Here is a 19,541-nt window from a genome sequence, read left to right on the forward strand (position 1 = left end):
ATGCTGTGCGTGCGTGCGTGCGTGCGTGCGTGCGTGCGTGCGTGCGTGCGTGCGTGCGTGCGTGCGTGCGTGTATGTGTGTGTGCACGCGTGTGTATGTGCGCGTGCGTGCTATTCTTGAGGGTCTTATGTCCACACAAGTATAGTAAAATTTGAGAAACAGACGTTGAGGTTAGGATTAGACCTTTAGAGGTTAGGTTTCTGCGGTGCGTTGTGAGCTTGTAGATCGTCTATTTCCGGCTTCACGCTTAGGGTTAAAAATGGCAATATATATATATATATATATATTAAAAAAAGAATAGCACTGTCCTAAACACTGATGTCCTCACAAGTATAGGCTTATACTAAGGTGTGTGTGTGTGTGTGTGTGTGTGTGTGTGTGTGTGTGTGTGTGTGTGTGTGTGTGTGTGTGTGTGTGTGTGTGTGTGTGTGTGTGTGTGTGTGTGTGTGTGTGTGTGTGTGTGTGTGAGAGAGAGAGAGAGAGTGTTCTGTCACAACACGGTATCACGCGGAGCGGATCTATCACGCTGGGCGACAATCACTGCTCCCATTAATCTGAGAGAATCCCCACTAATGAAGCCATTATCTGCACGGAGGGCACGCTTCTGACATTCACTTTGTCCCTAAGAACACATGATTGATACGCCAGACACGTTGTGAGTGACGCAAGCGAGTGAATGGAGTGGATTAGCATATAGGGGGGGGGGGGGTTTGAGGAATAAGTGGTCGACAGTGGTGGAAAAAGTACTCAAATGTTTTACTTAAGTAAAAGTATCAATACTGCAATGTAAAAGTACTCTGTTAAAAGTAAAAGTCCGGAATTCAGCATTTACTTGAGTAAAAGGACAAAAGTATTGGTATCAAAATGTACTTACAGTACCAAAAGTAAAAGTACTAAAATGTTTGAAAATAGCAGATCTACAAGCTCACAATCGCGACGCGTTGTGATCTTGTTGATCGGCTATTTTCAGATAGCCTATGTACAAAATAGAGCTAAAGCGGTTCATGTATAAAAGTTTTCAAATAATTGTAGTGGAGTAAAAGTTAAAAACACAGATTCAACATGCGCCATTTTTTTTTACAATCTCAGAGTTGAATTAACACGAAGCATTACACTGTGAGCCACTCACATCACCAACAGCTCTATCGCCCCCCCGGAAGCTTTTATTGAGGCGCTCTGAAATCACTGCTTCAACAGCTGGCTGACACACCCCCCCACACACACACACACACACACACACACACACACACACACACACGCACACACACACACACACACACACACACACACCCCCCCACACACACACACACACACACACACACACACACACACACACACACACACACACACACACACACACACACACACACACACACACACACAGAGGGGGGGGGGGGTATAAAGAATACAGAGTCACAAAAAAAGTGCCGGTGAGACAGAAATGGGAGTTTTGAGGCAGAATACCAAAGAGCTACAGATTAGAAAAGTGCAGCGCTGCCTGAATCACATCCTTTCACTCCCCAAATCAATGACTGTGGAGAGTTTCAAGGGCACCACCGTGTGAAATGAACCAAATTGCTTGTGCGTTGCGTGTGCATGTGGGCGTGCATGTCTGTCTATGTGCGGGCACGCACCACACGTGCTCGCGCGTACGTGTGTGTGAATGCCAGTGATTACAGTGAGAACAGATGTCGGAGGATTTATTCCAATCCCAGATGGGGCAGAGAACGAACAGCAACAAAAATAAAGTGCAGTGATTGATCTGAGCCTCAGGTTGGTTTACAGTCTATGTGCAAGTGGGAGGACTGGATGAGATGAAGAGAGGCATCTACAGTATCTATAAATTCCAGGGATCTCTTTGCATATCTTCGAGGACTGTTCATCCAATCGATTTCACCGCTGGTGGGTGTTTTGCTGAGGACACGTGAAAGTGCAGTGTCCAGTGTGAAGTCCAGTGTAAAAAGGTCCTTAAAATTGTAACTTTAGAAATATGCAGATACCCTGTATACACTTATACTGTTTGTTGGTTTGCTTACTGTTGAGTCAAAAAACAATGTTGCACATTAAGCTAATCATCTGGGGATCCCAAATCACTTTGGGACCCCCTGGGGGTTCCGACCCCCAGTTTGGGAACCACTGGTGTTAGACTAACAGACATGTGTGTAGGGTGGTCACGATCGTGACATTTTACTTGACGATTGCAGGCGCATTGTGAGCTTGTATAGATTTCCACTATGTTTTTTTCGCTCAAAAATAATTGTGATCGGGTAATTATGTTATAATTGTGACAGATTGTTACAGTTGTGATTGTTACTCACATTTCAAATGTGAATTCCGCGACCGGGATGGTTTACCAGACTATGTGTCGGTGTGTGAAACAGTGAATGCAGATGAGGTGGTCGTGGCTGACCTTCTTCCTCATCAGAACCTCTCCACAGGCTCCTTACATCCTACAATCTACAAACAACATGCACTCTGAATCCTGCTCAACATGTTGCCATGGCAATAGGCTGGCCGAGGACTATATAGTCTAGTTTCTGCCTAAAGGACGAAGGAAAACAAATCTGGTATTATTAAGCATAATATTTAGATTCTGAATAGGATGAGAAGAATTCTTACCCACTTAAACCCGATACCCCCACCAGTGGAAAAAGCACTCACATTTTTTACTTAAGTAAAATTATCAATACTGCAATGTAGAAATACTTAAGTATAAAATACAAAATTTACTTGAGTAAAAGTACAAAAGTATTGGTATCAAAATGTGCTTAAAGGGATAGTTCACCCCCAAAATGACTTTCTTTCTATCGATTAGTCACCCCATGGAGACTTGAATTCATGGACTTTTTTTTTGTTGTCACATTCCTAAGCCAATAATTTGATGACCGGCAGCGGTTCCGGTAGGAGACACAAAGAATCTCCTTTGTGTCTCCTACCGGAACCGCTGAACTGATTAATGTATGTTTTGTAATAATAATCAAAATCTACACAGTAACTAGTAACTAAAGTTTTCAAATAAATGCAGTGGAGCAAAAGTACAATAGTAGAAGTAAAAGTTTTGGAAATTGGAAATACTCAAGTAAAGTACAAATACCTCAAAATTGTACTTAAGTACAGTACTTGAGTAAATGTACTTAGCTACTTTCCACCACGGATCCCTTATCACAAATCTACAACGTTACAGTGTGCTGTGAGCTTGTAGATCTGCTATTTTCTGCAGAACGTTTGGCCCAGACTATAGCGACGCTACAGGGTATAGGCCGTTAAATCGTATCATCACATCTGCGAGTGGAAAAACCCGCCGCAGGAAAAAAAAAAACTCAGACGCAACCTTGCAGCGTTCTGGGCGAAGCTTCAAAGTGTGCCCGGTGGCCAGTGTTTTAATGGTCTGAAGGAGGTCTCTACAACAAGATACTGTCTGTTTAGCCCAGAACCAGCACTGCGGCCATGTCGTTGAGAATCTAGTCATTCTGGAAGACAATGCAAAGGGCCAAAACACAAGGCGAGGAGCGCTGTAATTCCAGTTTAGCTGGGTTTTAGCTCATTAAGTGACGGGCTGCAGAGGATTGCATTTTGTCTAATTGTCAGTCTCTAAACACTTCTCTCAACTAGAGACTGCATGAGGACAATCTCACAGCTTTTGTGCGAAGCGGCGCGTTGTGAGCTTGCAGATCCGCTATTTTCACTAGTTTGGGTCCCGGGCAAACGTCTAAAATTCTCTTTTGTGTCACGCACGCACGCACGCACGCACGCACGCACGCACGCACGCACGCACGCACGCACGCACGCACGCACACTAAATACATAAACATTTTGCTGATGCAAACCTCTTAAGATACCGTGTCTATTTCAGGATACAAAGCAGCAGAGCCTCCTCTAAGAGACACACAAGGGAGCCGTGTGAATGCTGAAGAGCGTTTGTTTGTCTCCCCCCCATGCTCTTGTGTTCAGCGCCCCAACGCTCACTGCCTTCACATCTCTGTGAAGTATAGGGAAGTTCTTGCACGGGCATGGCTGCCATCTCTCCTCCAACTGGAAAACTAAGCTGTTAAAGAGAGCTCTCTCTCTCTCTCTCTCTCTCTTTCTCGTTCTCTTTCTCTTTCTCTTTCTCTTTCTCTTTCTCTTTCTCTTTCTCTTTCTCTCTCTCTCTCTCTCTCTCTCTCGATTTATTCCTTAAACCTACCGCAAAAAAACAATCCCATGTAATTCCCCCTGTTACCCAATTAAGGGAAGGGAAACAGGCTTTCCACATTGGGCACTGTTGTATTTACCTTATGGCTTTGTTGATATGCAATATTATTGAACATGCTGTACCGTTAACTATATAGTGTGTAATAAGTGGCCTCCAGCGTCAGACATAGCGTTGCGATGGTGGCTTTAATGTGATGTTCTGTTGCATCGGGGGAATAATCCTTTATATGAATGTTTGTTTTTTGCTGCAACCCTAAACAGGGGGCCCTCATCTTGTATCTCAACGGGACTTCAACTGTATAAATACAGATGAAATAAAAATACGATAAAAAAAGAGAATAAAATCATCAACAAGGTTGTGATCGTTTCTTATAGTCACAGTCAGGCAGAAATCTTGTATCTCCATATTTCAACTCTTCATGTTTTTTTTGGACATGCAAGGCTTCCACCCGACGGCGACCATATGTGAATTAATAAACAACTTGCTTTTGTGTGACCGATATACGGCAAACAGTGTTCCTCATTTGCAGCGTTGGACTGGAACAGATACGGCATGGTGTGTTTGCCTCGACAGGTCGCCTCAGTAACCTGGAGAAAATGAAGGGTGTAATTCTGTTTAGCCGGCGTCTCAGTTCGTTGTGATTTATTCCGAGGCCATGGGAATGCGGCGCAATTTGAATAATAGGGGGATGTGAAAAAGATAATAGGATAATTTAACGCTTGCGTGAATGCAGTGCAACTTTCATTACGGAGCGGGCCGCAGTTCATTTCTGCAGCGTTAGCTATAGCATCTCCCAGTGCTGCAGAGGAAGACACCAGCTGATGTACCTGCTTGTCACACATCGTCCCGGCCGAAACCCTTACTTTTCAGGAAATGGGAAAAAAAGAACCTGTCTTTCAGTGGATTCCATTTAGACACACGTAACCACTTTCACTTTCAAAACTTTTCAAAAAATAACGGAAATAGCGTCGGCCATTTCTGCTACTTTTGTGTGACACTCTTATACAACAATGTAGGGCATTCATTTATGAAAAACAAGACGAAACGACTGAAATTGAAATGTGGAGATACAAGGTTTCTGCCCGATAGCGATGAAATGCACAAACTCTCTCTCTCTGCCTTGCTACGCAATGGGCCGGCTGCTCGCTGGCAGGGAATCAATGCAGAATTGCAGATGTGAGCAATTTAAGCTGTGCGGCTTTGTCTCCACGCACGCGCGCACACGCACACGCGCACACACACACATGGACGCCCACGCACATGCGCATGTACGCACACATGCACGCCTGAGATCACTGGACTCTAGTCATGACAGTAGAGGTCTAGCAGAAGTGAGTTCACAACCCTACGAAATGACTTAATAGAAACATTGCTAGATCAGAGAGAGAGAGAGAGAGAGAGAGAGAGAGAGAGAGAGAGAGAGAGAGAGAGAGAGAGAGAGAGAGAGGGTGGTGGGTGGCGGGGGTTAATGGCTCCATTACAGCAGATCAGTTATAACTTATAAGACCAGGTGTACATTGAATTAATTTTCCCATACACGTTCTGGCCTGAGTCCTTCTGTTATTACGGAGTTTTTTTTCCCCAGAGAGGGGAGAAGGGAACAGCTTAGGACCTCCTGGCTCCTGGTGTCCTATGGGGAGACACGGATTCTATGGGGAGACACAGAGCCTTCCCGTGTGCCCCCACGTACCCCCTTGGGACACCTTGGGGTAAAGGAAGCTCAAAACAAGAGTCATTATCAACTGCCGAATAAGCTTGGTTGACATTTGGATGAAAAGATCTGTCACAATTTACATGGACGCAACTCACATACTAAGCTGTGCTTCTCAGACCCCAAATGCATGTTCCTTACAAATGGGGCACCATTTAAAAGTGAAATACACAAAATACAACCTTTATAAAGGTTATTGGCAAGAAGCACTGTTACAACAGATAAATAATTCATTTAATGTATTTTGTGCTATGTATATATAATGTCCAGATTGAGCACTGAGTACTTGTCACACACACACACACACACACACACACACACACACACACACACACACACACACACACACACACACACACACACACACACACACACACACACACACACACTCACACAAGTATGATTATCCTGTTGAAACAAAGTCACAGCTATTTGACTTATTAAAAGGAATATAATAAATTAATATAGCAGACCTATGATGGCATATTTTGCTTTGACTTAATTGTCTTTGTTTGCTAGAATTGAACACACCTAGTTCAGTAAAAACTACGTTTTTCTCAACAAGTGTGCTTTGCTCAACATCCGGGGGAAACATCCAAAAGGACAATAATAATAATAAAACATGCATAAAATTGAGACACAAAATAAGGTGTTATTGTCCGATACTCCCTAGAAGGTACTGTAGACACCGTGTGAATGCAGGCTGTTACTTGGTACACACTCCCTAGATCCAGGCTCCAGTTTTCCCGCCCCCTCCGACCCCCACACAGCGTTGCCATGTCCGCTTATTATTATAAGCGACTTTGGGCTTGTTTTTCTGTAAAGTTGCTTAGTGGTAGTTGCAGTTTTTTGGGCTTCTCTCTAATGTTGTTTAAACAAGTGGTTATCAAACATTTTCATGTCAAGGGCCCCAAAATTAATATGTATTTGTTCGCGGCCCCTTATCGGAACATATTTTGTGCCAGAGACCCCATATAAGATTTGTGCAAAAGGTTCCAAAATATATTTTCCCAGATAAAAAAAAAAAAATAGCAATGCTTTGTGAGCTTGTACTGTAGATCAACTACTTTCAAATGCAAATAGGTTTAAAGTGCTCTTTTGGGCTTGTTTTCATAAACCAGGTTGCTTATTTTTCTGCAAAATCTGGCAACACTGCCCCACACAGGAGACAGACAGACAATTACACACAAGCTCTGTTATATTAGGGAGTAAAAAAGTGAAATAAACAACTTATATTGTAACGTTACTCCACATAGAAGTTGAGTAGAGTAAGGGTTGTCATTGATGTCAATGACAAACCGGGAGTTTTCTTTCCAAACGAGTTTATTCTCCAGGTGAGTTAGCTACAGTACATTTAGCTACTTAGCTTAAAAATGAATGAGGCTCTATGCACAGCAGCCATATTATCACTTCCTTCACAGGTGTTACCAATACTAATGAAGGCTCTGTTCCATTTAGAGTAGCACAGTGATTCTCAGATATTTCATAACACAACCCCAATAACTCTGAGAGTGTACAAATGGAACCAAATGGACCCTTACCAGTGGGTCCATTTGGTTCCATTTGTACACTCTCAGAGTTACACACCCGCAAGGGGCCATTTGGAAACCCCTTAAAGGGGAAATCCACCCATTTTCAATATTTAACTATGTCATTAATATAGCATAAAGGAGTTGTGTGGAAATAAGAAAAAATTAAAAAAAAAATTAACATTGCAAAAAAATGTAACATTGCAAAAAAATTAACATTGCAAATTACACCATGATGAGTCATCACAGTGTAATTTGCAATGTTAATTTTTTTGCAATGTTACATTTTTTTGCAATGTTAATTTTTTTTTTAATTTTTTCTTATTTCCACACAACTCCTTTATGCTATATTAATGACATAGTTAAATATTGAAAATGGGTGGATTTCCCCTTTAAGGAACCATGAGGGTCCCTGGACCCACATTTTAGACCCACTGGTGTGCCAGTGTTTCCAGGGAGTCAACATGCACAATATCAGCACCCTGACTCTGTTTGACCAGAATGGAACAGAGCCTTCATTAGTATCATTGATAACACCTGTGAATGTCTTCACTGTCTTCACACTATGGCTGCTGTGTATGGAGCCTATTGTGTTAGTCCTAGAAGGGCTAGAATTGTGTACTTTCACTTCTATTACTTTGCTTGGTGAAGCATAAACTAGTAAGGATAAAGCCTGTGGCTGTACATGTGCTGTGAAATTAATGTGTTGTTGTAATGAGCTGCGTTTGATTGTAATAATGCATAATTTAAATTGAAATGAACAGACCATTAAGCTTGAAGGTGCTGTGTGAGTGTGCATCCATGGGTAGGCTACTGTCAGTGGTGGTAAAAGTACTGACATTTTTTACTTAAGTAAAAGTATCAATACTGCAATGTAGAAATACTCTGAATTCAAAATGAACTGAGTAAAAGTACAAAAGTATTTGTATCAAAATGTTCTTTAAGCACCAAAAGTAGAAAGTACTCATTATGCAGACTGTCCCATTTCACAAGTTTTCAAATGTATAAAATGTATTCAAGTCTTTTGAAAATAGCAGATCTACAAGCTCATGCGACGCATTGTGAGCTTGTAGATCGGCTATTTTGTATACAAATGGCCATATACAAATGGCCAAAATGTTTATAGGGCTGAAGTGGTTAATGTATGTTTTGTAATACTAATCAAAATCTACAAAGTAACTAGTAACTAACGTTTTCAAATAATGTAGTGGAGTAAAAGCACAATATTTGCCTTTGAGATGTGGAGTAGAAGTAAAAGTACAGAAAATTGGAAATACTCCAGTAAAGTAAAAGTACCTCAAAACAAAGCAAAGTGATAAAGATCATCTTATCAGCTCAGTGATACTTTTTCACTGAATGTTCACCCCAGAATAGAGACGTCAAGACTCATGTGGTTAAAGACATATGATTGAATACTAAATGCCAATATTTTACACTGCTTGGTGTTCGTGTTTCAGTAAATGAAAACATCATTGTAGAAATGGTTGTTTAATTGAAAGTAACAATGGAGCGAAGTGTTGCAACCTAATGGTTAGCCCATCTAGATTTGTATTTAATCTCTCAATTTATTTAGGCAATACCGTAGTCATATTTTTAGGTGTCTAGCCCCCTTTTTTTTTAAATGTGTGTGCATGTTTAAAAATGCCACCGGATGGAGAGGACAAGATAAATCAATAATGTGTATGGAAGAGAAACATTGCTATTATACTTTTATTTTGTGTTGTCTGTTGTAATGAGTTGTGACAGGGTACGTCATAATAAATGTATGTCATTCTTGGCCACTCAAATGTCTTTCTTTCTTTCTTTCTTTCTTTCTTCCCTCCATTCCTTCTTCCCCCCCTCCCTCGCTCCCTTCCTTCCTTCTAGAGGCGTATGGCGTCCCTCCCAACCTACTCCTGGCCATAGGAGCCATACTCGGGGGCCAAGGTGACTCCAGACGGCAACAGTGAGGAGTTTCACCTGGCAGGAGTGCTGCAGGGGGACACCCTCGCTTGCATGGAGCGCTCTGAATGGCATGGCCAGTGTGTGGACGTCCAACCACCCCCCCGCCATATCAAGCTCAGCTTCTTCTCAGTGACTGTAGAGACCGTTGTCCTGTACAGCAGTGAATGCTGGATCCTACAGACGGCCACTGTGTGCTACACCAGAATGCCATGTGCAGTACTATACATCGACCAGGATGAACATGTTACCAACACGCATCTGTGTATATATGTATAGGGGGCTACCAAGGGTGAGAGAGAAGATGGCAGCCAGGAGAATGAGGCTGGGTTGGTCACTGCCATTGACACTGGGAGCTCCCAGCAGGCGAGGAAAGTACTGGCGAGCTAGCCATATGTATGGAGGATGGAGATGACCGGAGACACCGCTGGAGGACTCGTCCAATGATGAGCTAGAGAGAGGGCGGCTCTATCTCTCTATGCATGGGTTCCAAAGTTTGACCCTGGCCATCGCTCACACAACTGATGAAGTCAAGTGGAAGACGGCTCAAGGTAGGAACCTTGTTTTGTTTTTTTCTTCTTTGCTGCAGCTGCTGCTGCTTGTGTTGTGTACTGATGTGATTCAAGCTGTTTCTCTACTGTCATTTTGGGACCCAATTACCGGGTGGCATTGAAACGTGTTCAGTGACTGTTTCTGGCACTGGAATTGAAGGCTGCTGTGGATCTACAGTCTGTTGTGTTGTGGCTGCTGTTGAAGGTTGTGAATTGTGACAGGATGGCAGCACTGGTTCGTATTGGCAAAACTTCTGTCGATGTAGACCTATTCCCCATGACGATTATTCGTTCTTTCTTTTTTTCTTTCTCTCTCTCAAGATAGGAACCTTATTTTGTATTTATTTGCTGAGCTGTTGCTTGTGTTGTATGCCGTTTATACTAATGTAATTCAAGCTGTTGCTCTATTTTCAGTGAGTTATTGCTTCTGGCTCTGGAATTTAAGTCTGTTGTGAATCTACACAGCCTGCGTTGTGACAGGTTACAGGCTAGTATATGTGTGTGGGTCTTGGTCACTTTACAAGTAACCTATGTATGAGTTTGCTATTTCCTCTAAAGTTCAAGTTAGAGGTTTATGGCTCTGATATAAACCTCTAGACAGCATTCCATTCCAAATGTTCATCGGAATTCGGAATTGAAGACTGATTTGGATCTACATTAAAAAAAAAAAAACGTTTGGGAACCACCGAAGTATAGGCGACAGAGGTCCGCCATGTTTTAATGTTGTAAGATAAACGTATACAGTTCTTTTGGGATACTTACGGTTTCTCTGAGTGCCGAGCATCTGACGAGTTGTTCTCTTTAGACGGAGAGATCACGCTCACGCTCGCATTCACAGCTTTCTGGTCGATGTGGTGGATTTGCTGAAACAAACAACATGAAAGCATGAGAGACAACATGTCAGCGACGTTTGCTCAAGTCGTTGAAGATCTCTCCGCAGGAGGCCTAATGGGTCACAGCAAGATGAGATGTGTTATTCATGGAGCCGCTCGAGAGGGCGCGGATAATTCTTTCACTGTATATTGTCAAGAATCTGCACACTTTTTATTCATGTACCCTGCCATGCATAAACTCATTCGCGATTTGCCGCTGCGGTATTTTCAACTTAAAAGAAAAAAAAAACGTGTTTGTATGAGTAAAGGCGACGTTCAATTTCTACCGTCTTGAACGCATAGTCCACTGTTTCTCAACGTGATGCTAGATGGATCCTTATGGGTCTGTTAACTCTGAGAGTTTACAAATGGAACCAAATGGACCCGTGGAAGGGTCCAAGTATGTTTGATACAAGTATGTATCACCTCACACTACCATAGTGTCACATGTTGTTCATTTCTAACCTTCATTGAAGTCTAATTTCTGACATAAAATAAAAATGCTGATGGGAGTCATGCCACCAGCTGTTGGACATCAACCAAGGGGCCAGCTTCTGAGTTGTAAATTGAGTCTATATAGGTAGTGACAGTTCATATGAATGAATGGCCTGTAGTTTCGCTGTTTTACCCTGCTGGTGTCAGAAATAATTACTCTCCATCAAGTGGGTGGGTTTTTTGCCGAACTTTAGACTTGATTTTATTACCTTAATAAACATTGTCATAAATACTATATGCTTCCAGTCACTAGTTTAAAGGCTTCTTTCAATCACCATGATATGCGTTTTGGTTAATTATATTGAAATTGATTATAAAGTAGGGTATGCTGTTGGAGGGGCGTGGCTACCTTGATTTGATTGACAAGCTACACAACCAATATCATTCATTCCCCACCCCCGCTCTGGTCCCAACCAATAGCATTAATTTCCGAGTGCATAGGATATGGCGTAACTTCGTCCATCCTTTTTACTGCCTATGACATCAACATGCTGCCCTTCTACACATGCTGTATTGGTAACTTCTACACGTACTGTATTGATAACTATTCTGTACGTGCTGTCGCGTTAGCTATAGCTGTATTGATAATTCCATCCATAATGTTAGCCGGTGCATGACCTGCATGTTTAGCTTCAGTGCTATCGATTCATTTGTAGATGTTTGTGCTCTGTGAAAAAAAACACATGTTGGAGGCTACGGAGTCGGTGTAATAATGAGAGCTGCTGTCTGTCAACACCGACATGCACAGACACAGCGATGAGTTCACACATTAACCCATCAAGACCGGGTATAGTATCTGTCATTTTAGATTTGAACACATTTTAACCAATTTTGTCCAATCCAAAAAAAACAACAACATTTAAGCGAACATTTGTAACTCAAATCTTTGCTTCTGGGGGTCTCTGGCTGGAACAACATATTTTGAGGTCGGGGTCCGCGGCCAAATAGCCTACATTATCATTTTGGCTAGTCCTTGACAGGAAAACGTTTGAGAACCTATTTTTGAATAGCCCAAAGAAATAAAAAAAATGACAGTTCCCGGATTGAATGGGTTAAGATCTATGGATTTTTCACCACATCATTCTCACCCCACACCGATCTCCTTGTATCATCATCATGTTTTTCTTCGTAGACGCGGTCAATATGATTTGCCCTCAAGGCAGCCGAGGCACCGTGAGAGATTACGTTTATTAGTTTGCTTTCTGCCGGTGTGTTTCTGTGACTCGAATCTCAAATCGGTGGCCATCGAACTGACTTCACAAGTGTCCTCATTCACGGCCCCAAAAAGACATCGGGGTCAGGAGCGATCATTTATAGTCTCCGCCAGGCCGGACGCAGTGTTGATTTCGTCGACTAAAACTATGACAAAAACATTTCGTCGACTACCTTTTTTCAAAAACTAAATAAAAGCTAAGCTATGATGACTAAAATTATGACTAAATTGACAATTTCGTCAACAAATAAAAACTAGACTCAAATGTTTGAGGGACTAGTGGAGAAGAGATCCAGTAGAACTAAGACAAGTATGATTGGCGCTCTGGTGTTGCTCTCTGAAAATAACCGATCTACAAGCTCAAAACGCGTCACGCTGCGACGCGTTGTGAGCTTGTAGATCGGCTATTTTCAGCATGAAACCAAGTGTAATATCAGCCATTACGACGCCATCAAGGCACCAAATACGTTTCAGTTGACTAAATCAACTGTAGATTCAGTCAACTATAATCTTATGATATTTAGTCGACTAAAACTAGACTAACCCTAAAACATTTCAGATGACTAAAATATGACTAAAACTAAATGGAATTTTATTCAAACGACTATGACTAAAACTAAATCAAAATTTGCTGTCAAAATCGACACTAGGCCGGTGACTTATGTTTTTGGCTCCTGTCAGCCCGTCCATCAGTGTGTCTGTGAACAGCTAATCTCCCGCACCGTTGGACCGGTCGGCACGAAACTTTGTAAGCCCATTTCTGCCTGACATGATTTTTCCACCATTTTGTGTTTTCTTCACTTTTTTCCAAACAACTCCTACAAATTTGGTCCAGAACTCACACATACAGTGTCTCTGAAGTCATGTAATCACGATGTATCGGTCATGGTTTTCATATTCCATAATTTCCAATGGCTAGAACTAAAATGTGTGGGCCAGGTGGAGAGCGCTTTTCTAGGTTTACCGAGATGACTTGTCACAGCCGGTCTATTCCTATACATTTACCGTGATACAGTGGTGTAAAGTAACTAAGTACATTTACTCAAGTCCTGTACTTATGTACAATTTTGAGGTGCTTTTACTTTACCGGAGTGTTTCCAATTGTCTATACTTGTACTTGTACTTTTGTACTCCACTACATCTCAGAGGCAAATATTGTACTTTTACTTTTACACTACAGTTATTTGCAAACTTTAGTTACTTTGCAGATATAAATATATTACACCATAAAACATGCACTAACAACTTTAGCCCTAATGCATTCCATGCATTAACAACTTTAGCCCTATTTCATACCTAGGCTATTTTAAAATAAATAGATCTACAAGCTCACAACGCTTGTAGATCTTCTATTTTCAAACATTTTAGTACTTTTACTTTTGGTACTTTAAGTACATTTTGATACCAAAACTTTTGTACTTTCACTCAAGTACATTTTGAATTCCTGAGTTTTGCTTGTAACAGAGTACAGTACATTGCAGTATTGATACTTTTACTTAAGTAAAACATTTGAGTACTTTTCCCACCACAGCCGTGACACACACACACACACACACACACACACACACACACACACACATACATGTCACGGTAAACAAGAGGATGTTAATTGTATCATGCAATCCACCTGTATGGAAGCAGATGCATTTTTTCTTCCTCTCCAGTTTTCCAGGGTTTTCCTTTCATTTGTCACCCGTCTGTGTGCGTGTGTGTATGTGTATGTGTGTACACACACAACGTACATAATACACTCTGTGTATACCCACAAATGAAGTGGCGTCTCGCTTTGCTTGCTCTCTTGTCCTCTCTAGTAATTGGCACGGGGTCTTGCGGTGCGTATAAAGCTGTCGACCCCCCGCTTCCGCGGTTGACAGAAAGCTGGCTGCTTCGTGGAGCCCTAACCCAGGTGACTAACTTAATTAGCCAACATTCCTGTTCCCACTGCTGAACACGCCACCCAACAGCACATGTTGAGAAAAGGCCAAGCAGCTGCTCTCAATTAAAATCTTAACCAGGGCTGGGACGACTGGGAGACCTGACACAGAGGAGAGAGATCAAACGAAGAACCCACGCTCCCCGTGTGCACGAGCCAAGCTTACTTAACGCCTGTGCAAGTAGGAATGCAAGCGCATACTATAATGACTTGTTATTATAACTAGGGCTGTCACGATTACACATTTAAGTTGACGATTAATTTTCACGCAAATAATTGCGAATAATAATATTAATAATACATACGATTAATGTAGCGCTTTTCTAGGTACTCAAAGTCGCTCTACAGAGCAGATAAAAACAACTTTATTAGAACAGACAGATAAACCATTTAATTGTGTGTTTGGCGTTGAACATTGGAACATATGAATATACATTTTGTTTGTTTGCCTTTTTAGGATTCGTAATACAAAATTGCACAGATATGACAATGGCAGATATGACTAATAACTTAAAGGTTTCATGACGTTCAGTTTTACCACACATTAAAAGTCTTTGTCATGGTCCTTCAAATGTGTATAAAAAGTTAACAAAAAAATCCACCTCATTGATCCATGGCAGGTGTTTTTCTCTCACATTTCTAAAGCCTTTTCAACTGTAATGAAAAAAGAAATCTTTGCCTGCGGGTGTCGCTGTTGAGGGATTTTGCCTGTCAATCATCGCCTCTGCTCCGCCCCCTCAAAAGGAAAAGATAGGGGAGGGGAGGGGCGAGGAGGAGAGTGGGCGGGATTAATGGCCTGTGACTTCACTGCCCAAGGGCCAAGCCAAGATTACTTTTCAGCCTAATTATTCAGAAAACCCCAGACCACAGAAAATCCACTGAATGTTCAAAGTTCAGATTTTTAGGGTATAATTGAGGTCATAAAACCCCCCAAAAACCATAAAAAATAAAAAAAAGTGAAAATGAATGTACCTTTAAATATACAAAGAAATTGTAATTTAATCATTTTCTACATGTAAAAATATTGTAAGCTCGTAGATCTGCTGTTTCTGCTTTTTGAATATTTGACATGGAAGCGATTATGACGATTATGCAAAAATAATTGCGATTAGACTAGTGTGTAATAATTGTGACAGGCCTAGATAACGTGCAAAGACACACGCACGCACGCACACACGCACACATGCACACAAGCACACACACACACGCGCACTCAAACACACCCATAATAGTCATGGGCACACACCCGCTCCCAACTCCAAGCTCGTCGGTACATGAGATGAAATGGGCTGAATCTAATTCGGTGTGAAAATAAGCTGAACCAATGAGATGTCGCTGAGGTACCGTTAGGATACCTCCGCCGCCTCTCTCTCTCTCTCTCTCCCGCTGGCATGTGCCGGATGCCGTATGCTGTATGCCAAAATCAAATGCTTGTCGGCCCGAAGCAGATGCACTTTATAACCGTGCCACCTTTTCAAAAGGGCCTCCTCGCAATTGGACGTTTGGTCATGTGAGGGCTCCACTGAGCAATTACAGCCTTTATCCTCCGGTCTGCACCCTGCCTTCCCCCCCGATCGAACCATACGGTCGCAGGCGACTGTCCAGAATGGCTGCTTTTGTGTTCTAATTGATCCAGTGTAGCTATTATTTAGTCACATGCTCTTGTTAATATTTTTTATTGGTTCAGTATTTATAGAATAGTATTTTTCAAAATGTTTCAAAAATAGCAAAAATTGCAGCTCTACAAGCTCACAATGTGTCACAATGCGACTTCTTGTGAGCTTGTAGATCGGCTACTTTTGCACGACACTGGTACATGACAAAGTAAGGCATTTGTTAACTATTGGTGCTATTGGGCAAGTGCAAAATATATATATATATTTTTACATCGGCAATATTCCCAAGAAAGTCTGATCTACACTTCATCATACTTCTTGGCACGTCTTGGCACCAAAAATAGCAGATATACAAGCCCACAACGCGTCATGATCGAGTATAAAATTAAGCATAGAACGGGGAGAAGAAATGGAGTTGTGTTAATGACATAGACCTACTGAGAGTATTCAAGCTGCAAACGTGGTTATTGGGCTGACAACTCGCGGCTTTGAGACGCGTCGATCAGTGCGTTCATTAACAGGGTGAAATAGGCTCTCTCCCTCACTCTCTCTCCCCCTCCCTCCCTGTCTCCCCCTCTCCCTATAGTCCTCGCTCTCCCTCTCTGGCTCCTTCCCTCCCTCCCTCCCTCCCTCCCTCCCACGGTCTAGTGTTTTTGTGTGGGTGAAACGACCTCTCTCTCCTCTCCCTCCCACCCCCATCTCCCTCTCTTTCTCTGTCTCTCAGTTGTCAGGCTTCTCCATATATGGGCGTGTGACGTCATTCACAGAGACCGCTGCCAACAGATTTGTGCTGGCATCAGGGATCAATAGGAGATGAACCCCCCCCCCCTGTTTTTTAATGGGTCCAATATCATTGAGTTACTATGTAGTCACAAACTCATGTTAATATTATATTGGTTAAATATGTATAAAACACATACAGAATTAAACACTTTAAAACTACCTGAACACAACATGTGTATTAGTTGTACAGTGTTATTGAAAGTCTTTAAGTGTTACAGTAATTTGGCCTCCATTAGCGAATAATCTTTTATTCCGAGTGGAAGTAACAAAAGCACTCCCGATTGGTTACAGTGGGGCAGAAGAAAGCCCTTCTCTCCAGAGAAACGCAGAATGTAATTCTTACCCGTCTTGAATTAATTCATCTAGTCATTTACCGCTATTGTTGAACATTAAGGCGGGTGCTCTCTCCAGCCTCTCTCAGAAGCCAGTCAGCCCACTTCCCCTTTCCTCGTAATGTGGGTGTCGCTCTCCATTACGCCGTGGAGCAGGACAATACAGTATTACCTCCTGCATTAAGGGCCATTAGGGCTTTTTATAGACGCTGTGTGTGAGTAGCGGTAACAAAAGGCCCTTCCCCTGATTCATCCCTCCTGAGGAACTGTCCATAGTCCTGAACAGACACAATGAGTTGAGATGACGTGAGCGCTAGCCGTGGTCCTGAAAGCTCTTGCGCCGCGATGACGCGGGCACCGTCTATGATCCCGAAGAGAGAGACACTGTGTACTGAGACTAATATGGCTGTGTCCGAAATCACTCCGTCCTATGTAGTGCACTAATATAGTGAAGAAACCTTTTTGTAGTGGTGAATGTATAATGAGCATTAACCCTTTAAGACCGGGAACGCATCTCATTTTTGGATGTCTTTGGGCTATTCAAAAATAGCAGATCTACAAGCTCATAGCGCGGCACTGAGTGCCGCGCTATGAGCTTGTAGATTTTGTTCATTTTCATTTCATTACATTTTTTGAAACATTGTGAAAATGTGTGCTCAAATCTTTGCTTTTGGGGGTCCCTGGTACAACATATTTTGAGATGGAGGTCCGCGGCCAAATACATATAATTTTGGGGGTCCTTGACATGAAAAAGTTTGAGAACCACACTTAGGGATGCACGATATTGTTTTTTTTAAACCGATACCGATATCGATAACTTCCTGCTTCTCAAGACCGATACCGATACCGATAACCGATAATACAAATATATATACATATATTAAAAAATAAAATAAAAATGTTTTCAAATGTATATGAATCTGTAGTATTAGCACACCTTATGGTAAGAAATACTAGTAGTGGGCAAAGGTGGATTTAACATAGCTTTGAACAATAGAATACATTTAATCATAGAACCTTTTAATCATTATTATTATTATTTTATTTTGTATTTATGAATGTAGAATTTCTTTTTACTATTTATTGTGTAGCAATAAAAGACTGAAAACACTGGCTTACAGTTGAATTATTGGCAACTAAAGAAATAGGAATTCAAGAAATAATGAAGACAAATACAGACAATGCCTATGAACATTGGTGTGCAGTTATTGCACATAGCCAAAATGCAATAATAATATGCTTGTCATTGAGAAAGGAAAATAAAGTTGTCTTTTTGAGGAGAAGTAACCTTACAAGTCACTTTAAGTTTAGCATGAGGGAGAGGGTCTACCCTCTTCAGGAAATTACTTGATATCTCTAGGGCTTTGGTTCTCAAAGTGGGGTCTGGGGACCCCCAGGGGTCCTTGAGGGAGTTCCAGGGGGTCCCCAGCTAAATGATAGATTAGGCATCCACCACATCACTCTGATCTCCAAGCAAGTTGGAGAACACTTAGTCTAAAATGTTACTTTAGCTGGTCAATTTAAGATGACAACAGCAAAAAGGTTAGTAGTAGACCTGTATGTATGATGATCAGTTATTATTCCAGACAGTGGTCTATCCAAGACGTAACACGTTTGAGACCAGGTCTCAACCAGCTCTCCTCTCTCTCTCTGTGAAGCGTCGCTGTGTGGGGCTGTGCTGCTGCTGCTGCTACAACGTGTGAGAGAGTCTCCACACAACGGTGTCTAACCGAGTTATACTTCTCCACACAACGGTGTCTAACCGAGAGAGTCCATGCAGATCACAGCTGACAGATATTATATATTATCGGAGCTATTATCGGAGATAATTAGTGTTATCGGTTTTATCGGGATGACGTCATAATTCCTGATATCGGACCGATAATTATCGGGCCGATATTTATCGTGCACCACTAGAACCACTGATATAGAAACATATGTGCACTCGGTGCCGCGCTATGAGCTTGTAGATCTGCTTGTAAAAGGCCGATATCCCCAAAAATCTGCCTTTATAGCGGAACCATCAGGCCGATTTTTTGCAAAACACCTTTTTGCTGCAACTCTACAAATCGGTATACATTATCTCTGTAGTCATGTGATCAAGATGTATCTGGCAGATTTGTCATATTCCATTGCGATTGCTACGATTTGTATTTCAAAGTTTGCGGGAGGATTTCAAAGTTTGGCATTAGCACAGTCTAGTGACTCATTTCAAGAACTGGACATTCTGTTCTGATTACAGTATGTTGGGCCTTCATGTGCAACAGTAAAGCAGTGTTATGATGTGCTAGTCATTGCTGTTCAGAGTTTCATAAATTTTCGGTACAAGGAACGAGGCTAATGAACTACAATTAATGATGACTGCTATAATTT

The 19,541-nt window shown here is 41.8% G+C and overlaps 1 protein-coding gene across 1 annotated transcript in view; it reads right to left on the reverse strand.

Annotated features, from left to right (window-relative positions):
• Positions 1-2,888: 2,888 nt before the first annotated feature.
• LOC308076156 (nocturnin-like) overlaps positions 2,889-19,541 on the reverse strand; it is a 459,509-nt gene continuing 442,856 nt past the window's right edge. The window contains exon 5 of the transcript XR_013932260.1: positions 2,889-2,929. The gene's annotated coding sequence lies outside the window, so the exon portion shown is untranslated. The remainder of the gene's footprint in view (positions 2,930-19,541) is intronic.

This window comes from Gymnoscopelus braueri (assembly GCF_963280865.1).
Source record: "Gymnoscopelus braueri genome assembly, chromosome: 20".
NCBI classification, from domain to species: Eukaryota; Metazoa; Chordata; class Actinopteri; order Myctophiformes; family Myctophidae; genus Gymnoscopelus; species Gymnoscopelus braueri.